Raw genomic sequence first — 27855 nt, forward strand, 5'->3', positions numbered from 1 at the left:
CCACCTCGTTATTCTGCTACCACAGCCTAAGATTACAGAGTTTTTGGTAGCTTTGTCATACTTTACTGGAACAGCCTGAGGGATTCTTCCTGCCTGCTACATAAAGAAAGACCACAGCATTGTAGTAAATAAAGTGCTTGATAGACATGAGGCCGCCTCGCCATGTGGGAGATGGAGTTCATACTTAAATCATCTCATCAAACTTCCTGAGTTAGGGGTTTTTCAAAGGCAGTTTAGGGGAAAGGGTGGGGTGGCTGGGCTTGCTGCTGATTGGTTGGGGCAGAGATTAAATTTTAGGGGGTTGAGGCCGGGCGCGGTGGCTCACACCTGTAATTCCAGCACTTTGGGAGGCCGAGGCGGGCGGATCACGAGGTCAGGAGATCAAGACCATCCTGGCTAACATGGTGAAACCCCGTTTCTACTAAAAATACAGAAAAAATAGCCGGGCGTGGTGGCAGGCGCCTGTGGTCCCAGCTACTGGGGAGGCTGAGGCAGGAGAATGGTGTGAACCCGGGAGGCGGAGCTTGCAGTGAGCAGAGATTGTGCCACTGCACTCCAGCCTGGGCGACACAGCGAGACTCCGTCTCAAAAAAACAAAACAAAACCAAAAAAAAGAAAAAAAAAGTTATAGGGGGTTGAAGCTGTCCTCCTGTGGGTTGAATCACTTTTGGGAGGTCGGGGGTGGGCACAGGAGTGGGGTTGGTGGGTCCATTGGAGCCATAAGTGTCAAGACATTCAAAACACTTGAAAAGATATCTCAAAAGGCCCATCTTAGGTTCTACAATAGTGATGCTATTTGCAGGAGTAGTTGAAGTTGCGTATCTTACAACTTCTGGAATCATGGCTGATAATCGTTTACACCTGCACCTTAGCAGCACGCATGCATCTCTCCTCCACACAGCCTGATGGCCTCCCATTAGCTTTATAAAAGTGATTGAATTTTGAGGGAGACCTTTTATCATTTAAACCATAGCCTAAATGTCTCTCGCTTGGCCCAAAAGCCCAGGAATAATTTAGGGAAAGGCAAGATAGGGGTTGGGTTAGTTCAGCTGTTACAATTTTTCTCACTGATAGAATTTTTGCAAGGCCATTTCATTACTATTAGAGTGACACTGTTGACAATCTCTGCATCTGTACCATATGTACCCCTGCTAGATCGTGTCTTCTAACATCAGCTGTGACTTTTTTTTTTAATTTTCGACAGAAAGTTACATCTATCTCTCAACTGAAAATTTTATTGAATTTGGTGCCAAGCTATTCAGGTCTTTTTAAATCCACATTTTGCTGTCTAATATATTAACCACCCCCTGCAGGTGGTAATCCAAGCTTCTGGGCATTTATTCTAGAAAGAGTAAAGGGTTTATTTCTTGTAAATATAGGGAAGTTTAATTTGATCCACTGTACATGGATAGTTTTGATAAGAATGCTCCCTGCTTTTGATTAAATATTCCCTGGGATAAGAACAAGAAATACTTTCCTATCAACTAATGCATGCCCTTTGTAACTCTATAATTGTCAATCATCAAGTTATTGATCTACCTGTCTCTGTGTCTAAAATGCTTTGCTGGAGTCCCCCTTGTCTGCTTCATTTTCTCTGATCTCTCAGGTCTGTGGATTGGGTTGGCTCCTAGGGCACCACTATTTTTGACTCCCTTTACAGTCTATCCATTATTATTTCTGGGATCAATTTCTAGCTGAGCCACCTGTACCTTTGAGAATTCTCCCTTTCTCCCTTTTAAAAATTGTAGGCATTTGCCTAATTCCTTGATTCTGTCCCGCTCTGATGGATCATGTCTTCCTCAACAGACTCTCCCAGCGGGTTGGCCATGTCATTTGATTTTCCTCTAAGCCCATGACACAGTTTGCCCAGATGTGAGATTTGAATTCATTTGGAGCAGTAGATGTTTTCGTCCTACCCATTCATCACGCCTTGGGGTCTGCTTTCTTTGTTTTGTCCTTGGCAATCCAAAGGCACTCCTCCTTAGCAGGAAAGCCAATGGCAGCTGGAAAAGGAATTGAGCGCTCTTTTTGACCTCCATCAGCACCATACTATGAAAGGCAGCCAGTTGTCTCAGGCCTTCTTTGATGTTCTCCTGGTTCTGAGCCTCACAAAGTTCTTTCAAACGTTACTTTCAGTCTTTAAGTGAATCTTATTAAAATGGGAGTACCTCTGAGAAGGGTTATACTTTGAAACATAATACAACCAGTGAGGTGCTAATATCTTTGCAAAGCTGCTAACTCAGCCTATGCAGTTGCAGGAGTGGGTGTGGCTTTTAAAGGAAAACACCCTGAATTGCTCACTTACGGCTGGTCTGAAAAATGTTTCCTTCCCAGGACACTGCACCTGGCACCATTGAATGGTGAAGAGCCGCCCATTTTCTTTAGGGGAAATGCTCCATCTTGGAGTATGTTTGCAGGAACTGAAGTGAGAAGAGATGTAGCTGAAAAAAACTTGAATTAGGAGTTAGGAAAACTGGACCATATTTTCATGATCTGCTTCTAAATAGACTCTGAGACCTCTGTGTCCTTCTCTATAACATGAGAACATTGGATCAACTTTAAATCATCTGTAAGGTCATTCCCAGCACGTGATTCTAAGATACTTTCTCCTAATCTTATCCCGTCTTTCCCACTATAGTTGGCTGTGTGTCCTATATGCAAGTCACGTCACCTCTTTGGGTCTTAGCTTCATCGATTTTAGAGAAATTATTGTTTGTTTGTTTGTTTTTTTATTTTTATTTATTTATTTATTTTTTTTTTTGAGACGGAGTCTCACTCTGTCGCCAGGCTGGAGTGCAGTGGCGCAATCTCGAATCACTGCAACCTCCGCTTCCTGGGTTAAAGCGATTCTCCTGCCTCAGCCTCCCGAGTAGCTGGGACTACAGGCGAGTGCCACCATGCCCAGCTAATTTTTGTATTTTTAGTAGAGACGGGATTTCACCATGTTGGCCAGGCTGGTCTTGATCTCCTGACCTTGTGATCCGCCTGCCTTGGCTTCCCAAAGTGTTGGGATTACAGGTGTCAGCCACTGCGCCTGGCCAATTCTTTGATTTTCTAAAGAGCTGCATTCCATGGAAGCCTGGGGAGAGGCAGGATGGAGATGTGGAGAGACATCCTGTCCTCCCTTGTCCCTGTTCACCAGAGCAGCTCCATACTTACCTATTGGTCTTCTGCCTAAGCTTTCATTTGAAGAAAGGTTTTTGTTGTTGCTTTGTCTAATTTGGTTTGTTTTGTCTTTTCCTACTAATGGTCTTGTCTTTGTAGTGTCCATGTAGTGTAATATCATAGATGACTCTGAGGACCCCATCTAGCTCAAAAATTAGATATTGAGCTCCTTGAGAGCAGGGATCAGACTTGTCATTCTACCTCCACGATCCTTCATAGAGTATAGTAGGTGTTCCACAAATGCTTGTTGGATGAATATGTACTGATAATAATAATTATGAATGAGCTCTTATTCCATGCTAGGTATCCAGTGCTTTAATGGGTTACCTCAATTAACCCTTAAATTAATCCTATAGGATAGATGTTATTCTATCCCATTTTACAGGTATAGCAGTGGAAGTACTTAAACTTCAGATGAATGGAGGCAACCTGATATATCTGAGAACCAAGGCTATTAATCACCTTGCTACATGGCCTCATTTCTGCCTATAGGACATCTGACTTAAGTCAGGGATGAGGAAGCTGGAAAGCAAAGCCAACAGGAAGGGAAGCACCAGTGTGGAGATAATGCTGGAGAGAGGGATGATCCTGAGGTGTATGATAAAGGGCTTTGAGGTGAAGTAGAAGGTCGGTTTCACAGAAGTGAGCTCCCCAGACCACTGACATAAGCATCCCTTGGGAACTTTTTAAACATGCAAATTCTCAGGCCCCATCCCAGACTGTTTGAACCAGAAAAGTTGGAGATAAGGCTCAGGAGTTTGTGTTTTGCTAATCCCTACAGGGGACTCTGATGTCTGCTATTGAGGGCCATTGCTGTGGATCAGCTTCAGGGACTTCGGTTTTGCTTCTGGAGAGTGCCGAAACTTCTAGTTTTCTCACTGTTGAGATAAAATATTTTATATCTGGAGCGATATTTAATTCTTTTCCATTTTTAAGATAAGCCTAAGCAAGATGTCTGCTTGGACTGGAGACTCTAAGTATCCGATTCCTTCTTTTTACCTTCTGTTTAGTCTGTAACTTGAGGCCCATCACTTAAGTCCTGATTCTTTGCCTGTAAAATGTGGTTAATGACGCGGTGCTCCCATATTGGGATAGCCAGAGAAGTGTGTAATTAGTGGTTGTGAAGCATCTGGAGCCTAGAGCGCCGTATAAATGCTATAGAATAATAACCAGTTTACGGCCTTAAATGCTGCCTACAACTTGACACATTTAAAATTTCTTCCTTGAATCGTAAAGTTTAAAGTTAATTTAACAGTTTGGTCTTTGCACTTATTTTTTATTCATTTTGTAGCCGGAATGTTGTTTCTTTGTGCTTCTTTCAACCTTCCAGAGAAAATGGGTAAGACAAAAAAAGTTTAAAAAATCAGCACCTTCAGAGAAAATAACCTCTCCAAAGCATAATGTTTGATTGTCAGACATGGATTCTATAGACGTTTTGAACAGAAAGCTGAGATACTCCATAGGCACAGAGATAGTTAGTGTCCATGAAAATGCTTGTTCTTTGAGACTCCAGCCTGTGAGTCTTTAAAGAGAGTTCATCCTGGGCAGCGTCTTCATTTCTGCTCGGCCTTGTAACAGTGACCCTCCTCCTTGGATCTGGAATCCGAGAAGTCTGAATCGTATTTTCTACATGGTCATTCTTTATTCAACTTAGGCAAACACTTCCTTTTTTAGACAAGACTGCTTGTCCAATGTACACACTCATTTTAGATTAGATTTACAAGAGTACAGGCTAGTTCATTTTACTCTAGTTCAAAGTCTTTTTTTCTTTCCCCTTAGTCTCAAGCCGATGAATGGCCAAAAAAGACTGAGATGAAGATATAACAAAAGCATTTCTTTTGAGAGTTTAACTTGGGCTGAATTTACATAGAGAATGCACATGTGGATAGATAATCAGAGAAATGTGTATAAAAGAGGCTTTTATACCAACAGTATGGTGTGAAGAAAAAATTTTTAAATGCTAAATAACCATAGTTTTTATTTTGTATATTATAACTTTAATACTCAAGCATAATTACTAGGCAGGAAAAAAACCTTCACTCTTTTATTACCATTTCCTGACATTTTAAATTACACACTATTGCTGAATTTAAAAAAAAAAAAAAAACAGCAGAAAAAGGCTAATCCAGACCCTGAATCAACATACTAATTTATAAATCGAGTCTCAGGTAAACACGGTTGTTTCTCCTTGTGCCTTATGCTGGAGGTCAAATGCTTACAATAGCCTAAAATAGCAAGTCGAGACATGTTTTCATAATTGGAAGTTAAAAAAAGAAATTCCACCATCTGTTGATGAAAAGAAAAGTTTTGCAATAACTGCTGTCATTTCTGAAGAAACATCTCTAAATTCTTCAGAAAACAGTCATGGTGCTTATGACAGCTAAAAATCATTTGGGGCACCATTAACTGATTATGAACTACCTGAAGAATCATGCTCATACTTAAAAGGGCCACATGGAATCCTTTTAGCAGTTTCACAACTGTCTGGGGTTATTCATTGCAGACTGAAAAATGTTGCTTTTTCAATTCCAAGTAAGTCAAAATGAATGGGACAGCAGATAGACTGGAAGGGAAAAGGAGGAGGAAAAAGAGACTCCCTCCTCTGCACTTTGAAGATCATTGGCCCAACCCAAGAATGGCTTCTGTTTCTACTGAGCTTGATCACGATTTGCTGTGCATTACAGTGAAATGAAATAGTAGTATGGCTGGCAAATTATGAGTGTTGACAGCAAACAGACAGGAAGAGTTTAACTCCTCCTTACCTTCCACACTAGCTTTAAACCTTCAGATAAGGCAACAAAAAAAATAAAAAATAAAAAAAAATAAAAAAAAGTCAGCAATTGGGACAGTGTGCCCTTCATAATAGAACATGGGCCAACCAGAGATTTTTCTCGTTTTTTGATCACCTATCTTCTCTGGGCCTGTCTTTTCTTAACAGATGTAAATTATTTGTTTGCAGCGTTTCTGAAATTGCTGTAAGAAGATCAATAGAAAAGTGGTGAGGAAAGAATATAATTTCACCGCCCTCACTCTCTGAAAGCCAGCTATTCTCGAGTCGTGTGTACTTCCTGCCAGTTCAGTAATAATTAATGTATAGTGTGTCTGTAAACTGCAGAAACAGATTAAGAAATAAGTGCATTTTTATCATTGTTTGGATGATCCTAAAGCGTTTTAATATTATATTGTTTAGTCGGCAAATCTCTACAATAAAGAAAACATGTTTGAATTAGGTCATTTAAAGTTTCCTCTTATAACTCTTAAAACAGGAACTGTTGCTTTTCAGAGAAGAAATATTTTTCTTGAGGAATCTAGATGACAGTTTTCTGTGGTTTCTCACTTTTCTGAACTCCCAGAGCTCTCACTGTCTGGACTATTCATATCTCACCTTTCAGTACCTATTTTCATGTGCTTGTTAATTCTCTTTTTATGCTCTAACCTGGCCAGACTATAAACTCCTTGAAGGTAAGAATCATCTTCTATATTTCCCTATTTCTCAAAGTACCTAGGTCAACAGCTGGTCAGGTTGTTGTAATAGGATTTTATGTATTTAATCACATTTACTGATGTAACCCATTTCTTATTGAAATAATGTGTTCCACCTCAGTGTATGTTCATATCCTAAAGTCATCTTGAAATGTATTATGTTTCCCAGTCTCTTTGTAAAATAACAGTGGCCTCATTCAACATAGTGGTTTGTAGTAAAGTGCTTTCCTACTGGGCTCTGGGTGTATAAGATGATTACGATATTGCACCGTTGACCTTCATCCCAGTGCATGGGGTCAGATTGGGTCATTTCTGTGTGAGTACAGTTGGGAATTGTTACCACTCTGAGAACCTTACACAGTTGAACAACGTAAGAAAAAGAGAGTCCCCTGCTTAGATGGTTTTTATTGATTTATTGCAATTAATGAAGAATTCATGAAGGTGGCCTTGCTGAATCTTGTCTTTTGAAAGTAAATTTGGCCTCTGATTGACCTTCCAGAGACAAATTCATGTTCTTGGATGTTGTGTATAAGTGTGTGTTTTAGAAAAACAAAGTAATAATTTAGCATCAAGAACATATCATTGAAATTCTTAGAAATCCCATAATTGCAGCTTTGTGCAGGCGTATTATATGAAGAAAAGGAAAACAACCCCTTAACTTTGAGGCCTTGCTTGTGCTCAGAATACATCACAGAAAAGGAAAGGGGAGAGTGTTGGTGGTGTTATTGCTTTTATTTTTAGAAAAAGTAGAGGCTCAGACGAAAGTCCCGTTGCATACAGTGAGTCCATTTAAAGGTGTATGGTATAGCATGGGAAGTTTATTACAGATGTGAAATTAGGTAGTACGTAGCAAGGATCAATGTTTATTCATACTCTAAATTTAACCCATTTAAACATCGCAGTGGGGAGTGAATTTGCTTGTGGGCCTGAAATTCTCCCTACACTGCCATGTGGAACAGAGACAGAGTTATGGAAAATGTAGAAGGATGTCCAAGTTCCCTCTCCTTTTGGGCAACGTATATGACTCCAGTTTATAAAAAGCAAGTCAGATCACTACAAAAAATAAATTATCTTAATCATACTCAGGTCTTGTCTTAGCCTTTGCTATGGTCTAGGGGGTGACGGAGGACATCTGTCAAGGCCCTGTGGGGACAGAAGGCACACTCAGCTGGGATGTTGAAGAGCAGTTAATGGAGAGAACTAAGAGAGTCTGAAGCATCTGGGAGTGGCCACGAGTGGGAAGCCATTCCCAACCCCGGGTCTGGAGGGGGCAACAAGAGGAAATTGTGTTACTGGAGCCTGGGGACGGCTAGAGCCACAGAAGAGGAACTGGGACAGTGGTGGCTGTAGGGGGTCCAGTCTGCTGCCTGAACTGCAGCACTGGAGCAAGGAGAGAGCAGTACCTCCGGCATCTCTCCCGCCACCCCCTCTTTCCTGCCCCGCCTTCCATTGACTGAACCTGAAGCCAGAGGAAACGGAATTGAAGTAGTGTGGTTGGTAGAGGTCAACACCCTGGCATGGAAGAGACCCCTGGGAGAAGCAAACACTACCCCTTGTCGGAGAATCAGTTCTTCCCTTCAAAATCAGGAGATTATGAACAGTGATTTTTCATTGGATTGACTGGGAGAGGGAAGGAGTGCAGAGGGTGGTTAAAAGAACACAAGTGCAATGTTCCCCTAAGAAATACAATTTGGGGCCAGGTGTGGTGGCTCACGCCTGTAATCCCAGCACTTTGGGAGGCCGAGTTGGGTGGATCACGAGGTCAGGAGTTTGAGACCAGCCTGACCAACATGGCACGTGCCTGTAATCCCAGCTACTCAGGAGGCTGAGGCAGGAGAATTGCTTGAATCCAGAAGGTGGAGATTGCAGTGAGCCAAGATTGCGCCACGGCACTCCAGCCTGGGCAACAGAGCGAGACTCTGTCTCAAAAAAAAAAAAAAAAAAAAAAAAAAAGATAATTTGGGTGAAGATTTGGCTTGTGTGATCTGAAAGAAAAAAGACCAATATTCTAATATGATTTATATCCATCGAAAGGAGAAAATAAACAGCCTCATGGAGCAGCGGTTGAGAACTCCCGCAGTGGCGCGAGACTGTCCAAGCTCCACCCAAGCTTGGCCCCTTACCAGCTGGGCTTTCTGGGGCAATTTTCTCTCTGAAGCTCTGTTTGCTCTCTTTTAAAGTAGGGAAAATGATCGTGCCTACCCTGTGGGGTTCTTGGGAGGCTGAAATGAAAAGATAATTGTAAAGTACTTAGCCTGGAACAGAGCACTCTAAATACAGCTGCTAGCTGCTAATACAGACGATCCCCGACTAATCAGGTTCAACTTACAATTTTTTGACTCTATGAGGATGCAAAAGCGGAATGCATTCAGTAGGAACCGTACTATGAATTTTGAATTTTGATCTTTTCCCAGGCTGGTGATATGGCCTAAAATGCTCTCTCGCAATGCTGGGCAGTGGCAGTAAGCCACAGTTCCCCGTCAGCCACACGGTCTCCAGGGTAAACAGCCCATCCTCCACAGTGTACTGTGTTGCCAAGTGATTTTTGGATAGTATATTTTATGTTTTCACATCCCATCATGTCTACAAAATGTCCATCTGTGTAAAGTATTCAATACTTCATTATAAAGTAGGCTTTGTGTGAGATGATTTTGCCCCACTGTAGGCTAATGTAAGTGCTCTGAGCACGTTTAAGGCAAGCTAAATGGTGTTTGGTAGGTTAGGTTTACTAAATGCATTTTTGACTGATGATATTTTCAACTTATGATGGGGTTATGTGGACATAACCCCATCATAAGTTGAGGAGCTTCTGTACTCTACAGAGACGACGGCTCGATCTTGGCTTGGGATCCTGTCTAGGAAGATGTCCTCTCTGCACAGGGAGTCAGAAAGGAGGTGGGGATAAGGGCATGCGGTATTCATGTTCATTCAAAGGAAACATGGGCTGTAGTGGGCTGAGAAGCACCCACCCTCTCTCCCTTCTCACAGCTCAGGGAGAGGCATGCTTCTGTCTCCGACAGTGGTAGTCTGTGGAGCTGGGAAGTAGGAAGTAGAGAGTAAGTGAAGGATGCTAGGTTCCCAGCAGAACAGAGCTGGGCTGGGGTGTACAGAGCAGCATGGGAACAGGGGAGGCACATCTAATCTGTATCCCATCCTCCACGGCTGTCCCACACCAGGCGTCAGTGGAGGACTATGCCACCATACCCTGACCCACCCTTTTCTGAGCCAACAGCCGCTAGAGCTTCATGCCGGGGCTGCTGTTGAAAGATGTCTCAGAGCCCCCTGCTCAGAGTCTTGTTCTCAGAAAATGACCATGCTTTGGAGAGGAGATGACACAGTGAGTGGGAGAGGTACATGCAGCTAAGAGCATTTCAGGAAGAAATTGGGGTCTCTTGAGGAAAAAGGATCCAAAAAAGAACTACAGATGAAATTGATTGCTTTAAGTTAGCCCATTCTATTTGTATAGTTTTAAAAATAAAAACTGGAAGCAGGTTGGATGAACATAATGCGCTAGCAGACTTGGGAATTAGGGGCAGAATGCTGCTCTAAATTCAGGAAATCATGGCACGGTTTCATATTGAACATGGTCTATTCCTACCACTAGCGCTTTCCTGGCTGATTTCTTCTCCAGCTGGAGACTTCTTTCTGGTTTTCCAATTTATTCTCCACCCTCACCCCAACCCACCCATAAACCAGTGGTTGCCGGAAGCAGTATCTTTCATAGTGGTGAGTTCTGGATTTTCAGCAGTAATGGCCGAGAGTCAGGGACCAGATGAGTGTGTGTGAGCTGGTGAGAAAAGGGTAGATGATGATAGAAAATGCGCAGTGCTGTGTGCATGGAGTCCTGCAGTTCTGGACGTTTTGAAGATTACCTGGCTTTTGACAATCAATGGATTTGACCACCTTGCTATAAGAAAAGATTAAATACATCTCAAAAGCCAAATGATAAATTCAATTTCTTTTTTTTTTTTTTTTTTTTTTGAGACTGAGTCTCCCTCCATTGCCCAGGCTGGAGTGCAGTGGCGCGATCTCGGCTCACTGCAACCTCTGCCTCCCGGTTCAAGTGATTCTCCTGCCTCAGCCTCCCGAGTAGCTGGGATTACAGGCACTCACCACCATGCCCAGCTAATGTTTGTATTTTTAGTAGAGACAGGGTTTCTTCATGTTGGCCAGACTGGTCTCAAACTTCTGACCTCAAGTGATCCACTCGCCTTGGCCTCCCAAAGTGCTGGGAGCCTAAATTCAATTTCATAGTGACTATTTTACCCCACATGATGAGTGTAGAAAATGTTGGCATATCAAGTCATGGCAATTTGACATCACAAAGCCACAAAGGTGAAAAATTAGAAACATTCTTAATGTAATTCTGTGTGGAATTCTATGGTTTTAGAAGTTTCAGCCAGGCACGGTAATCCCAGCAATTTGGAAGCCCAAGGTGGGTGGATCGCTTGAGCCCAGGAGTTCAAGCCCAGCCTGGGCAACATGGTAAGACCCCATCTCTACAAAGAGTTCTAAAAATTAGCCAGGTGCGGTGGTGTGCACCTGTGGTTCTAGCTACTCAGGCGGCTGAAGTCGGGGAATCACTTGAGCTCAGGAGTTCAAGGCTGCAGTGAGCTGTGATTGCCCCACTGCACTCCAGCCTCGGCGACAGAGCCAGACCCTGTCTCAAACAAACAAACAGACAACAGCAACAAAAAAGGAAGTTTCATGCTTGTCGTGACTCTGTCCCCTAAGTGTAACGGCTAGGGTCAAAGGACTAGAGTGGAGTGGGAAGGTCAAATGCAGAAATACCCCTCCATATGTGGACAGGAAGATGTGCAGGAGTGTATTTGTATACTTAGTGTTTGCATTGTTTCTAAGACATTATTGACACCCGGAATGATTCATTTCCTAAGTGTTGAGAGATAAGTTATCTTAATCAGTGGATACCTTTTGAATAGGTTGAATATAATAGTTTTGAAAATATTGGTGACATAAAAGGCATCTAAAAAGGCATCTAAAATCATCAGTAAACATTTCAGTGGTGGTCAAGAACAGAGCATGCCTTCTTTCTGGAGCCATCTATTTAGGGTAGTGGTGCTTACGGGAGTGGAACAATATGGAGTCACTCATGCATTCTCTGTCATGGTGCTGGGCCCAGTAGAAATGCCTATTGCAATATAACAGATTAATTCTGAAAATAGAACCAATTCCTGAAAAGCCAAAGGTTGCATATGAAAACCTAAAAACAGCCCTTGCTGGAGGCTCAGTCTCTTGATCTCAGACATTACTACTAGTTGGTATAAATGGTCTGATAAGGCCCAGAGAGGAGCACCCACTTCCTGCCGTAGAGGGCATGAAGCTGTGGACATAGGAAGCTCTCAGTAAGTGCTTCTTCAGCAGACACAAACACTGAGGATAAAGGACCTTTCAGTGTGTTATTTGGGGAACCCAAATCTAGTCATTTCTGGCTGTTTTCTTTGCTTTTTCCTTTTCTAGTTTTTGAGTTTTGACAGCCAGATCCTCACCATACTAGTTGGTAGTCTGTACTAGAGCCTGCATGTGTCAGGTAAGGCACTCTGCAAATCCTGGCGAGGAAGGAGACTTACAATAAACTCGATTGTTCTTTTCCTCTTTAATCAGATCTGCCAGCTTGTGCCTGACTAGTCCTGTCAACATTGTGAACAGTGGAGATGATTTGCCTCAGTTGCACTGTGCACCGTAAAAGCAGTACCGATGGCTGTGCAGACATTCCTAAAGAGAATCTTAGTTTTCTTCCTCCACTTTAATAGTGGTCACCCAGTGGGTTGAGCAAACAAACATTTATTGAGCACCTGGTGTGTACAAGCATTCGGCTCTGCTTTGGTGCTGAGGAGAGTAAAGCTGCCAGGGAAAACCTAGGGGACACACGGACAGCTCCAGTGGGGTAGCTTTGCAGTGGGACTCACACCTCTTCATTCTACCAGAAGCCAGAAGATACTCACTGGGGACAGTCACGATGGGAGTTTTTCCATAAGCAGCAAGAGCTAATGGGCCGTTTGCCTACAAGAGAAGGTGGGACAGCAGATTCCTCCTGGAGAATCTCCCTTGTGGCCCTCTCATTGCCCTCTGACAGATTGCAAGCCTGAAATCTGTCAGCTTTGAAAGATTGCCTGACCCTCCAGTATTTGGCTATGTAAGACAGGTACTGAAAGATGGCTTTTGTTGAGGAACTGACTCCCAATAAAAATGGTTAACTATCCATTGTGAGAAAACACACCGTTGAGGCTGGGCACGGTGACCCACACCTGTAATCCCAGCACTTCAGGAGTCAAGGGTGAGGATCACTTGAGCCCAGGAGTTCAAGTGCAGCCTGAGCAACACAGTAAGACTCTGTCTCTACAAAAAAATTTAAAAATTAGCTGGGTGTGGTAGCATGCATTTGTAGTCTTAGCTTCTTGAGAGGCCAAGGTGGAAGGATTTCTTGAGCCCAGGAGTTAGAGACCAGGAGTTCAAGTCCAACCTGCAACATAGTGAGACCCTGTCTCTACAAAAAAAATTTTTAATTAGCTAAGCATAGTACTGCACACCTGTAGTCCTTGCTACTCCAGACTCTGAGGCAGGAGGATCTCTATAGCCCAGGAGTCTGAGTTTACAATGAACCATGATTGTGCCACTGTACTCCAGCCTGAGTAACAGAGCAAGATTCTGTCTCAAAAAAAAAAAGCTTAACATGCAAACCAGAAAGTCTCCTTGCTTCTCAGAATGCTTGAAGTGAAAACAACATTCCAACCCTTTTATCTCCACCTTTCTCTCCCTCCCTGGCACAGGGCCTGGCAAACTCCTACTCATCCATCACTGCCCAGCTCCAATGTCATCTCCTCTGTGAGGTCTTCCTCATTAGCTTCCCATTCGCCCCTGCCAGGAACCTGGCTCCTGTCTTCCAGCACCCACCACCCTTACATGCACTCCTTCATACACTCCCCTCTGCTTGCTTCCCCTCTAGGATTGGGTGCTGCTTCACGGAAAGGACTTTGTCATCTTTGTGTACCCAGTGCCTAACTTGGGATCAGGAATAGAGTGATGGGTAAATGTTTGTTAAATGGACAGAGGAGAACATGAACAAATGATCTTTTATAAAGGCACAGGTGTGTAAATATACAATTCCTCCTTATGACCGTGCTGCTGAAAATAGATAAACAGAAGGTACCAGTACAAACAGCTTCAGACAGGAGCTAACTATTAAGGAAAGGTTTGTTTTAATTTTAGTTTCAGACTCTGGTAGTGGAAGTAGGAACTTTCACATGCTGCGATTAGGAAGACAAATGTCCCACTGTGCAAACAGCAAGAGGATATGACTGCTGCCAGCACGCAGTACAGCTGTCCCCAACTCTATGAAGACATGCAACACTCAGATAACAGCAGAGCACGGAGAGGGGGTCTATTCTTCTCACTCTGTTATGTAATGTGAATACTTTCTCTTGCGGAAATCATTGGGACCACTTGTTGTTTGCCTTACTCTTAACCCTTTAATCATAGACCTACTGATGCTGTCACCCAGGCTGCCACGGGGTGACAGGAAAGCTTTCCTTCCTGCATACATTTGTTCAAGCATTTGGCATGGAAGTGATAAATGCATGCTAATGCAGAGCTTAATGTGGAGCTTTCAGTTAGCATCTTGCAGGTTGTGGGGGATTGTTTCGGCTGTTGGGTCCTTACTCTTGCTTCTTCCTGTACATCACAGACACGCTTCCTGTGCTGTTTGTTGCTCTGTGGTGTGGTTGATGGGGTGTCTGAAGTGTTGCTAATGCAGCGTGTGTGATCTTTAGAAATATTTTCCCTGAAAGAAGTTATTTTTAAAGCAAGTGATAAGAAACCACAGAACACCAAAACCCAGAAGGAAAGGAAAACTGGAGGCTCCCAGTCTCAGGAGGCTTCAAGAATCAGAGCCAACTAGACAGCCTGACTGGGCCCCATCTATTTTTACTGGTCTTACAGTAAGGGGTAAGGTTTAGGTTGGAAATAGATGAAGGCAGGCTTAATATACTTACAGAGAGACTGAAGTAACAGCTTGAATGTTGTGACATAAATGAGTTTGATTGCTATGATAAAATATGGTAGGTCAGTCTTCCCAAGATGACTATTGGGTGTACATGTTACTGGCCATAATTTATTCTTATGGGATACAAATGAGTTGGCCAACTTTGGGCAAGGCACCATCCTCTGTGGGCTTCAGATTCCAAGTCTGTAAGATGGGATAAGAGTACCCACCTCATAGTGCTGTTTGGAAATGAAGTGTGATAATATATGTGCAGTCCTAGGACATTGCAGTGTCCAGTATGAGAGACAGAATTTTGTAATGAAGAAAAGTATGCTTTTCAGATCCAGACAATGCTAGATTTGAATATTCAGCTTCACTATATGATTAATATATGTGGTTATTTATGTGATTCTGGGCAACCTCACTATTCCTCTGTTTATTTGCCTGTACAATGGGACTAATAATACCTGTTTTATAAGCTGGTTGTGAGTTTTTTGTTTGTTTGTTTTGCCACAGAGTCTTGCTCTGTTACCCAGGCTGGAGTGCAGTGATGCGATCTCAGCTCATTGCAACCTCCATCTCCCAGGTTCAAGCAATTCTCATGCCTCAGCCTCCTGAGTAGCTGGGATTGCAGGCTAGTGCCACCATGCCTGGCTAATTTTTGTATCTTTTAGTAGAGACAGGGTTTCACCATGTTGGCCAGGCTGGTCTTGAACTTTTGACCTCTAGTGATCCCCCTCTCTCAGCCTCCCAAAGTGCTGAGATTACAGGCATGAGCCACTGCACCCAGCCCTGGTTATGAGTATTAAATAAGACACTGCATACAAAACATCTAACAACGTAATGAAAGACTATTAATAAAGGCTAAGATATCTACATGATATCTGTCAAAATTATCTTTCACAAAAGGAATGTTATCTTAGATTTTATTTTATACAAAGCCTGTCATACTATTGGATTACTCAGTTAATTTATTTTGAACCCTCAATTACATTCTGGAAAAGTCACAGTAGACTTGAAATGATGTTAATCAGGGATAGTTTTGGACCTCTGTAGTGGTCACTTCATGGAATCATTTTTAAAAAAGGAAGCTAAGAAATTTAACCTAGGTATATTTAAACAAGTGCTAAATGTAATTGTAAACAACCTTTTAAAAAGTTTGCTATACTTTTTTTTAATGTAAATTATGTAAAAGGATATAAGTGAAAACCAAATCTCCCTACCTCTCCTGACCCTCTGCCACCCAGATCTCCTCTGCAGACAGACACAACCTCAGCCCTTAGCAGTCTCTTCCAGACCTGTTTCATGCACTGAAACCCCGAGCTATGCCTCATTTTTAAAATTGAACATCTTGGAGAGCTTTCGATATTAGCCAGCTCATTCCTTTTTGTGCCTTCATAGTATTCCACAGCAGATTTTAAAAGATATCTTTAAAAAGCAATATAACAATATTGTTTTTTGTTAGCCATATTATAACAATGCTAGCCGGGCACGGTGGCTCACGCCTATAATCCCAGCATTTTGGGAGGCTGAGGCGGGTGGATCACCTGAGGTCAGGAGTTCAAGACCAGCCTGGCCAACATGGTGAAACCCTGTCTCTACTAAAAATACAAAAATCAGCCAGGCATGGTGGCACGTGCCTGCAATCAGCTACTTGGGAGGCTAAGGCAGGAGAATCACTTGAACTAGGGAGGTGGAGGTTGCAGTGAGCCAAGATTGCACCACTGCACTCCAGCCTGGGTGACAAGAATGAAACTCCATCTCAAAAATAATAATAACAATACCATATATAATAATATAATATATATGCCAATATAGCAATATAATAAGGCTATGTTGTGGAGACCACCTTCAAGATGAATAAAAGCCAGCTGCTCTTATATAATGTGAAAGTGTGACTGTGAGTGGATAAAGTGTCCAGTAGCAGCATTGGACAGGGACTTTACAATTTTTTTTCTTTCAAAAGATCAAGGAACAAGCAAGCATGATGTGCTGTGGGAAAGAATGTCTTAGATGACTAAAAATCATTTGAAGCTCAAATATACATGTAGAAAAATTAAAGTTGTTCCATGAAATTGAGTTGAAGAAAGCAATATTTCTAAATTTGTGTATTATTTTAAGCATGAGTTTTAATTTGTACAAATAACTGAATTAATGAATTCAGGTATATATACCTATTTGAATTAAGTGTTATGAGTAAATATCTGACCATTTCCTTTATGTTATGAAAAGTTTTTATATTCAGAAATCTTTTGGGGGAAGATTCCATCAGGAAAATGCACACTGTCTTCTGCGGGGGGTTGCTTGGGGGGCCTCAATATTTAGCAGCCCTGTTCTGAACAAACAAATCAAACATTGCAGAGCAGGTCCAGGCTGAAGTGGCACTTTCATTAGTAAGGGCAGGCAGGAAGGCTATTAGCCAGGTGTGCTTGCTAACCACTGAGCCCCCAAATTAAGCAGGTTTAACTGTCCTCCAGGTGCTGCAGAGCTAGACCACCAGGAAGGCAACTGTGTACCAACTGGACAGTGCTCCTACAGGCTGGCACAAAGCCAAGAGACAAATTGCTCCCACCTCCCCAGGGAGAAAATATAGGACAAGATAGAGGACAGGAGTTCACCTACTGAGTTTCCCTCACAGGCCAGGAGTGTGTTTTGGCATAAAGCATGTCCTCATTTAGACTAATTCTCAGCACATATATGGGACATGTAGGTAATTCCCTGGCACATAAAGGGTGCGCTTGTTTCCTTAAGGAAGGAAGAATGGCTTCACCACAACTGCTGGCACCCACATGCTGCCTTAGAACTTTTGAGTCATGTCAAACAGCTTCAATCACAGGGTCTGGGTTAGAGAATGCAGCTGCTAGGCGACTGAGAATTGAAGGCGTCCTGGAGCTTCCCACCAGGAGAGCGCTTACTGAGTGTCTAGCCCCGTCTCTATATTCACAGATGGGAAAACCGAGGCCCATGTGGGTCAAGGTTGAGGGAGTAGCCCCAAATCACCCAGAACTGAGAGTGGAGCTGGGGCAAGAAACCCACTGTCATCTTTCAGGTTCTTCTTGGTTATTGACAAGAGCACGGTTTTCTGCCTTGTTCTCATCCTTCCCCTCTCTAGAGCTCCCTCCTTCACGTGTGGAGGTACAGTCGGTAGCCCTCTGATAGTCCAGTTCCACTGCAGCGGGCTCTGATTTCAGCCTGTAAGACAAACAAGGATGTGGCAAGCATGGGCCAGAGTGACTGGCTGCCGACATGCCCATTCTTGATATGAATTACTACAATTATATTAACCGCACCAATTGTTATGGATGGTGCCAGTTGTGAGAAATGACTGTGCTAGATCAGAGAGCCCATTTGTTGCCAGGCCAGCACTGAGCACTGTATCTCTATGAATAGAGATCAATAGTATCTCTATTGACAATGAAATCTGGGGAAGAGTTGCAGGTAGTACCTGATATGCAGAGGATCCTTGAGGAAGAACAGGGAGGGACAGAAAGAGGGAGGGAGGAGAGAAGGATGGGAGGGAGAGAGGGAGGGGGGCATCTCAGTTAGTGAGATTTTACTTTATTTGTTCTAAAAGGTGGCAGAAAATTAAATAATGTCATGAGTTTTTTCTGATTCTCTAGTGCTGTTTTCTACAATGTTCAAACCATGTTCTATCATTGAAGCAGACCAGACATGAGAAAGAACTGAAAATTTCACTTTAGCTTCTGTACTGCTGATTCCCCCTATGGGACTAGGGTCATAGGGAGAAAAATCAATGGACTCCAGAGCCAAACAGATCTGGATTTGAATTCTACCTTTTCACCAACCATGTGGCCTTGGGAAAGTGACTATAATCTCTTTTAGTTCCCTCATTTCTAAGAGATAAAAACATATCTTCAGGGACCTCTGCTCCATGCTTCCTGGGCACCCTGAACTTTGTCTTTCAGAACGCTTTTTGTAGTTTCTTACAATCACTTGTTTGATGTTCATTTGCTTTTGTTGCTGGACTGAAGGCACCTTGAAAGCAGTGACTGGACCTGCCTGGGTCACAGCTATATCTTTATCCTGTGGTACAGTGCCTGGCACATAAGTATTTGCTGAAAGAATGAATGGGTAGATGGATGAGGGGATGGCTGGGTGGCTGGATGGTTAGATGGATGGACGAACAGATGAATGGATGGAGAGATTATTCAGGAAAGTTATAAAGATCCCAGATAATGTATGGAAGGGGACTATCCCAGAATCTGGAATAACCAGGCACTTAAAAATTCCTTTCCACTTGTAGTGGAAGACCCCAGCTTCTCTTCCATCTCTGCTTCAGGACTACTTGACTCCGAATATACTATGGCCAAAAAAATATTTCTTGGCTTGCCAGTAATAACAATGCCAGGGCCATGATCTATGGGTTGCTTTAATGAGAGGTTTGTCTGTCATTGCCACAACCATCATATATCTGAAGAGACACAAATGCCCACAGTGAACTCAAGATGCACCAAAAAATATATCATTATAGTAGGAGAAAATGCTGGCTCTCTAAATGGAAAGAGTGGAGAGCTGACTGGGGATGTATCTAAATTTTCTCCTTGTCTAAGAGCTAACCTCTTCAGGAAGGAGATGAATAAAAGAATAACTATTAAGAAATAACTGAGTAAAATAATCTTCTCCCTCCATTCCAGCAGCACTTTAGGTCTGATCTTGCCCTTAGCTTATAACACTCCGCTTTCTACCTTGTGTTATGGTGATATGTACATGTGGCCAGGGGCCGGATACCCAGCAGGCAGTCAGTTAGTGCTCATTGAATGAATGAATAAGTTGATGTCTTATTTCTTCTCCTAACTGATTCCTGTGGTTAGATTCTGCATCTTGCCTTTATATCCGCACCCATGTCTAGTGCACTATTTTGTGCCAGTTAGGGCGTAAGCTCTGGGTAAATATTTGTTGGACGAATAAATGAATACCCAAAAGGGCTTCTTCTGGAGGAAGGCCAGGAAAACATTCCTTTGATGAAAATAATTTGTAAAGAGGCAGGGAGCTACTGGAAGGCAAATGTCTGGGGAGGAGAGACAGGCCTCTAGGTTGAATAGAAGTAGTGGTGGTGAGGTTGTCTCCAAAGAAAGCAGGGGAGGAAGTGTGTGAATAATAAAAGAGGAAATTGTCCACCAGGAAAGCATCTCCAGCTGGCTGTGATAAATCTGCATTTTGTGCCAGCAAGTAGGGAGAGTGCCTTGGGAGAGATGGAGATCAGGGACATGGCCAGTGGTTTGGCAAAGGTAATGACGATGATAACGAAATTGAAGCTCCTGTGTCTTTTCTTTCCCTCAACCCCTTGTCTCCCTGTATTGCCACCATTTGCTTTCATCTCTCCATCAAACCTCCCTCTTACAAGCTCTATTTTCTCAATTTCTACTTGACCTTCACATCACTTGCCTGTGGCTTCCACCCATACCGCATTGCAAGGTCATCAGAAACCCCCATGTTGCTGCAGCAACAGCTCTCTCCATGTGTATCTCACTGGAGCAGCTGCTGCCTCTGTTAACCACTTCCCCCTTTTTAAATGTCTTGTGCTTTGCCTTTCATGTCGCCCCATCTTGGGGTTTCTCTCCTATCCCTCTTGTCTCTGCCTCTTTCCCTCTTCTTCTCATCCCTTCAGTGCTGGTGCTCCTCAGGGGCTCTGTCAAAGGCTTCCCTCCCCCACTCTCATGTTCCCCCTGTGTCATGTCATCTACTTTAGTGGCTACAGCTGCCATATGTATGCTGGGGTTTCCATTCCTGGATCTCCAGTCCAGGCCTCTTTTCTGAACTGCAGGTCTCTTAGAGATGTTCACTTGGCCATTCCTCAGCCATCGCTTTCCAGCAGCAAAAGCTGAGAGCCTTGCTGTCTGCCAGGCCTGCTTCTCCCCTGGTCTGCCCCTTTCTGTGAATGGCATCACTACCCATCCAGATGCTTAAGCCAAAAACCATTCATCTTCCTCTGCCCAAGCCAGAAGTCATGTTCCCTCCTTTCCTTCCCTGTCCATGTCCAGCTTGTCATCAAGGCCTGTAGATTCTGTCTTCTCCATGTCCTTCAAGTCCATCCCATTTTCTCCGTCTCCACTGCCACCATTCAAGTTCAGATCATTAATGTCACCTTCCTCGGTTACTGGACAGTCCCTTGATTGGTCTCACTGCCTCTTCTCTTCTCTTTCTCCCATCTTCTCATCCTCCAGTCCACTTTCACTCTCAACTGCAATGATTCTTCTCAAATACAGTCTGGACTCTGTATTATCCCCGCTTGCATTTTCCCTACCCTTTAGAAGAGGTAAGTCCTTAGCATGGTTGTAAAACGCTTAATTATCTGGCCCCTACTTACTTCTTTAATATAATCCCTCACCCCTCCAAAACACCCTCTGGCCACCCACCCAGACACAACAGAGCCTGTTTCAGCCAGCAAGCTGAGACACTTCTGGCTCTCAGTGCCATGTCCTGTCTTGCCTCTGGTTCCTGCAGGCCACACCTCAGCTTGTGTATCCTCCAAGAGCCCATCCATCCACATAGACACTCCTTACTGTGGGCTTCTGCAGTAGATGTCCAGGCAATAGCCTATCTGCTTGACTGGGCTCCATGTGCTGTGGTAACGGAACTTACTCTTCTCTTTGTCTTTGGGGACTTTAGGCCTTGCTGTTAGGTTTCACTCCTCTGAGACTGCTCTTGAAGGACCCTGGACAGGGCTACTCAAGGCAGAGGTGATCCGTCAAGGTGTGGGAAGAGCCTGACTGCCCCTGCCCCATGCAGCCTTCCAAAGGCTGAGGAGTCCTCCACCATCAATGCTCCTTGTATGCATCCTCTTGCTATGTTACAGTTGCCTTGTTATTTGTTTGGGACCCTCAAAAGAATGCAAGTTTTGAGTTTCTGTCTTTTACTTGTCCAACACTTTGAGCACCTGCTGTGTCCTGGGATACAGCAGTCATGGCCACTTCAGTTGTGCCATTTGTGCCTAGCTGAGAGGGCAAGTGGGTGCTCAACACAGCCTGGGCTCCCCTCTCCAGGCCACATGCTCTGGCTTGGGGCTCTGTCCCTCAGAGGAAACATCTTCTCTACACACAGGTGCTGTCTAATTGCCAAGCTGTACACCTGCCTGAAAAAGACAGCTTTTTCTAATTCACAAAAAGTACCCAACAGGCTAAGGCTGACCCACACATTGGAGGACAAGATAAATAGGTTCCTACTCTCACAGTGCTATCTGTCTAGCATGGGAAGACAAAACTTAAGCAAAGAAATATATAACCACACAGCAAAACGTCTCGGATGGTGAAAAGGCTCTACAAAGAATTGAAGAGAGTATTTAGGGAAATGCTGTAGGTTGGTGGGTCCAGGAAGATGTCTCTGAGGAGCCAGAGCATTTAAGCTGAGATCCCATGATAAGGAAGCCAGCAGTGTGCACGCGAGAGGGAAGAGACTGCGTGACATCCCTAAGACTGGTATGGTCTTGATGTGTTCGAGGAGCAAAAGAAAAGCCTGAGTGGTTGAGGGCTAAAGGGCAAGAGGAGAGACAAATGCAATGACCAGGGGGAGCTGACCGGGGGCCAGATTGTGCAGAGTTTCGTAAGGCCTCTCTACCTGTTCACCGTTTGTGCCCAAGGACTGGCTCGTTGCATTTATCCAATAAGTACCTGTTGAATGGGAGAATCTCATCATGCCTCTGTGTACAGAATAAGTAGCTCAAGACAGAAGCTCCATGTGGCCCCGGTGCCCTCTAGTGACCACAGGCTCCAGCCCAAGGCCCTCCATGGCTTCATCATCTTCAGAAAGTCACTTACTTCCCTTGTTTTTGGGGCCCAGCCTCAGGGTCCAGCAATAATTCCTGGAATTTGTCTTACTAACTATTCTCTGCAAGTGGGACTCAAACAGTTAGAAAAATCCGTGATATGAGTTTCATACTCAGACTGACAGCAGGCCTTCATCCCTTACCCAAGCAGAGTTTCCAAAGAGAATACATGGATGTCTAATTTCTCAGGGGAGTGCAGGGAACCTGCGCAGGGGACAAGCATTAGCAAGCAAGCTCTCTAACAGCCTTCAGATCTGGGTGTTTTGCAGCAGTTAGGATGACCTCCAGGTAGTCTCGCAGCTCAGGCCTGGCACCATTTGGCCGTGCTGGCCTGACAAGATCATAGCTACAGGCTGTACACTCTGTCCGTGAGGACGTGCTGCTGAGGACCCAAGCGTGGGCATAATGTATGCATCAAAGACATATTGCAGCATGTGCACAGACACAACATCCCACTCCTGCTGTTGTTGTTTGCTTTCATTTGGATCCCAACCCATTCTGGGCCCGTTAAGCTAATCACCCAACAAATTCTGAACTGTCATCTCATCGTGAGGCTGTTCCATGCTTGACTGAAAAACCTGTTTTCACCCAACTTCCCTGGAAAAAGCCTACTGCAGCCCATTTACAAATGTATGCATCAGTAAATCAAAAGTGACAGCACAGATCTGGCTTTTCTGGGAGAGGGGATGGCAGAGGGAGAAACCCAGTCCTTCCCCTCTCTGTTTCTTAAATGATGCCATATACACAGCTTTATTTGAAATGTTCTTTAAAAATAGGTCATCTTCAACTTCCTTGATAGCTCATTCTCTACATCGGTGAAACTTTGGCTCCTCTCATTTTCCAAAGCCTCTGCCTGTGTTTTTCTATGAGTCGAGTCATCCTCCACTGAGCCGAGTGAAGGAATCTGGCTCTCCCGGATGTTTGCAGGTATTTCCTCTTCAGTTGTCACTTAGCCAAGTGGAGCACATGTGTTCTTTAATTTTTCTTCATTAATCAGTCTCCAAATTCCTTCACACTTGCTCCTCAGGTGATTCCATCAAATCAACATATTTCTGGAGCTAAAAATGCCTGGAAGAATACAGCCTTCCAGCTGCAGCCATCCAAACGTGTGGATTCGCGTATGTTCCCTGCACTCCATGGCCATATGTTTCCACAGGTTCACTTCCAGGAGCGTTCTGTGTCTCCATTTGCTTCCCTGCAAATGCATACTTAGTCTCATCTGTGAGTTTTCTAACTGAGTCTTAAGGCATCAAAAATTAAGAGCATATTGATAACAGCCCAGTGTTGGTGAGGGAGGGTGTGGGGAAATGGGCATTCTTGTACCCGTTGCTGAGAGTTTCAATTGACCTAACTTATTTTGAAGGCCATTTTAAAATAAAATGACCTTTTAAAATAAAAAATACAGAGACCCTTCACCCAGCAGTTCAACTTCCCTGAATCTATACTGCACCTGTATAAGTGTGGCATTGTTTATAGTGGACTGTATCAGTCCATTTCCACACTGCTATAAAGAATGCCTGAGACTGGGTAATTTATAAAGGAAAGAGGTGTAATTGACTCACAGATCTGCATGGCTGGGGAGGCCTCAGGAAACTTACAATCATGGTGGAAGGCGGAGGGGAAGCAGGCACCTTCTTCACAAGGTGGCAAGGGAGAGAGAGAGCAAAGAAAGAAGTGCCACTTTTAAGCCATCAAATCTCGTGAAAACTCACTCACTATCATCAGAACAGCATGGGGGAAACCACCCCCATGATCCAATCACCTCCTACCGGGATCCCTCCCTCAACACGTAAGGATTACAGTTTTCAAGATGAAACTTGAATTGACGCAGACCGAAACCATATCATAGCCCAAAGTGGAAAATAGTCTAAATGTCCATCAATTAGAAATTATTACATAAATGAATTAAGTATATTTTGCTATACTCATGTAATGGAAGTCCAAGCAACAGTTATAAAAAGAAAATAACATAGATCTATGTGTGCTGACATGGATAGATGCTAAAACAATATCATGAAATTCAAACAGCAAATTGCAGAACAGTATGTATGGTATGAAACCATTTTTGTAAATTTTTATTCTAGCTATTCACAGAACAAAATCTGGAAGGATTCACACAAATCTCTTAATGGTGCTTTTTTTCCCCCTCAGGTTGGGAACTTTCTACAGTGTACATGTTTAAATTATTGGACTTTTTCTGTTTTTCAGCAATGGTGTATTACTTTAAAGTTCAGTAAAAACAACGGAGGTATTACTTTATTTTTGCTGTGCTCTTGAACCAGAAAGATGAGCTTTTATGCCACCTATTCCCTATTGCCCCGATTGTTCCCTAGTCTTTCTCAGACATGGAGGAGCTTTCTGTAGGCTAATCCCAGAATTCTTTGTTTTCCCTCAAAGACCAGAACAGCAGCATCATCTTTTTGGGGTTTAGTTAAAACTTTAGCACATAAGGTTTTCTTAAGGTGGCTTTCAAGTTTTAACCTGCACTTCCAGGCCCCTTTAACCCGCTTTTCTTTCCTCTTCTTTTCTTTTCTTAACATGTTCAGATTCTTTATGGATTATTTCAACGGTCTTATTACCCATTTTTTAAAGGTTTTGATCATTTTCTAAGCATCTGTATCTTCCCCCTCCTTCCCCATCCTTTCATGAGAGGAGACACCTGTTTCCCAGCCTGCTTAGAATTACTTGTTGATATTTGTTTCACAGAATTTTTAAAAGAGGGCCAAAGGAATCGGACATGACCTTTTGCAGCAGAAGTAACTGTCTTTTGTCTCACTCCTAGCTCTTCCTGCATGAATACTGTACATGCTCTATGTGTTATTACAACAGTTATTTTTGTTGGGTCTTTTTATATCTATTTTTGAGGTGGTGATTTAGTCAGTGTACTTTTAAAAAAACTAGCACTCCTACAAATTTATTTCTCATTTTTAATTTTTATATAAGCAATATGTACAGAAAATTGTAAAATACAAGTAAGCAGAAGAAGAAAATAGAAATCACAAGTATTTTTACTATCAGGTATAGCAAGCCTTAATAATTGGGTTTATTGCCTCCTTGATAATTTCTACATATATGAATATTTACCTTTTCTTAAAAATGAGATTATATTTAATAAATTATTTTATAACCTGATTTGTTAATACTTACCAATGTAGCATAAGTAGTTTCTTATCATTAAATGTAAATAATAACAGCAAGTTTAGCATTTACTATATGCCAGGCATGAGACTACACATTGTATGTTATTTTTTCTCCTAATTTATCTTACGTCCATCCTTCAGTAGGAAATTTTCTTATGGCACTCTTTATCTGGAGTAATCTCTCTTTTGTTGTTGTCGTTCTGTTAGTCTCTTCTTTTTTAGCTTTCTCCTACACATGGCTTTCATGAAGTGAAACATATTTTTGATTTTTTGTTTACAGATTAAGCATTATAAATATTAACCCATCCAGTGCTCATGACAATGCTGTATGTTGGGTGATATTATTACTCTCATTGTATAGATTTTAAAAACTGAGATACAGAGAAGATAACTTGCTTAAGGTCACACAGCTAGTAAGTGACAGAGCTGAGTTTTAAACCTAAGCAATCTAGTTCCGGAGGCTATGCTCTCAACCGCAAACTCTCATTTTCATGACTAAATCTATGATAATTATTTCACCACTCCCTTCTTTCTGTGCTTTTAGGTTTACTCTTACACACAGCAGAGCGATGAACATCTTGTTCATCTATATCTTTGTACATGTGTTCAATTACTACCTTAGGCTAGATTCCCATGAATAGAATTGCTGAGTCAAAAGGTTGACACATTTTTTAAAGGTTAGATACATATTAGTCAAAGTTTTTAAGCAATATGCTTTCTAAGCCTCTTTGATCTTTATAATTCATTGTTCCTTTCTAAAAATATATAACTGTCTTCTGCGTTCAAGGATAATTTTTTTTTATTAATATGGGGCTTCTTGTTCTACTTCCTCCCCTTTCGTTATTTCTTCAAAATGTTTAACAAACTAATACATTTCCAGAACACATTATGCTTCATCTTGTCACTATTTCCAGTACCTTGTATCTCCTGGACTTTATGCAATGGGTGTGTGTGCACAGATGGAATATGTTCCACCATTTGGCTTAATGACAATTTTTCACACCACTAATTTTCTTTCTTTCTTTTATTTTTTCTTTTAAGCCTCACAAGAATTCAAGTAACATATATAATAGTTTTGTTTTCTTGATTTCAATATATGTAAATTAGGGGGGACTGCCTGGCAAGGATGAATGATGTGTCAGAGGTCTAGAAGACAAAGCTCTCACCTCTGCCTCTAACTTGTTTTATGACCTTGAGGAAACCACTTAATCATTTTGCATTTCATTTTCCTCATTTGCCAAATGACAAAGTGAACTAAATGACCTTGAAAACCTATTTTTTTTTTTTAAGTGTCAGCCTATCCAAGACGCAAGTTGATCTTTGAAAAGTATTGTTTGAAATTAGGGCAAATATGTGTGTGTGTTGGTGGGGCAGAGTTGGAGGCACTAAAGATTAGTTTCAACATATTAAAAATGTTTTGTGCTCTGACGCTTGACCAAGGCCTCCTGACAGTGTGCTTTAGTGGTTTGTGAAACATATTTCTAAGGCCAAGGTAATTATAGTTGTTCCACTGAAGCATGACAAATGGCCCCTCACTTTGAATTCTTTTATGGGAAAGAAAAACCTTCCATGACAACAGCCCTGGAACTTAATGACAGGCTCCAGATCTGGGGGCAAGAATAGAGACAGACATTAGCTGCAGTGAAGAGAGAGAAGACAACAGCACGGGCTCACCTGGGAAGAATCAGGGCGGGGTGATGTAACAATAACAACAACTCATTAATGACATTAGTGGGGCTCTGCTGAGAACTTGCTATTGACCGGACGTTGTCCCAAGAATTTCATATGCATTGTCTCATTTAATTCCCACAATGTGGCCGGGCGAGGTGGCTCACGCCTGTAATCCCAGCACTTTGGGAGGCCGAGGTGGGTGAATCACGAGGTCAGGAGTTTGAGACAAGCCTGCTCGAGATGATGAAACCCCATCTCTACTAAAAATACAAAAGTTAGCCGGTTGCAGTGATGGGCACTTGCAGTCCCAGCTGCTCGAGAGACTGAGGCAGGAGAATCACTTGAACCTGGGAGGCGGAGGTTGCGATGAGCTGAGATTGCACCACTGCACTCTAGCCTGGGCAACGGAGCAAGACTCCATCTCAAAAAAAAAAAAGAAAAATTCCCACAGTGCCCCTAAGAGATAGATTATGAGATAGGTACTTTTATTTTTTCTGTTTTACAAAGATGAACATTGGGAGGTTCTTTAAAAAAGAAGCTAGATAACCTCCTTTGAATTATTTAGCCGTTAGTTGTCAGAGATAGGATTTGAACCCTGAGAGTTCATTCATTCA

At 42.8% G+C, this 27855-nt stretch overlaps 1 protein-coding gene across 4 annotated transcripts in view; it reads left to right on the forward strand.

Annotated features, from left to right (window-relative positions):
- Positions 1-27855, forward strand: part of CHN2 (chimerin 2) — a 317736-nt gene that overhangs the window by 127732 nt on the left and 162149 nt on the right. The window contains exon 1 of one of the 4 annotated variants that reach the window (XM_063814149.1): positions 11024-11133. The exons of the other annotated variants lie outside the window; for them this stretch is intronic. The gene's annotated coding sequence lies outside the window, so the exon portion shown is untranslated. Of the gene's footprint in view, positions 1-11023; positions 11134-27855 lie in introns of those variants that run through there. 4 annotated transcript variants of the gene reach the window in all.

Source organism: Pan troglodytes, chromosome 6 (genome assembly GCF_028858775.2).
Source record: "Pan troglodytes isolate AG18354 chromosome 6, NHGRI_mPanTro3-v2.0_pri, whole genome shotgun sequence".
NCBI lineage: Eukaryota > Metazoa > Chordata > Mammalia > Primates > Hominidae > Pan > Pan troglodytes.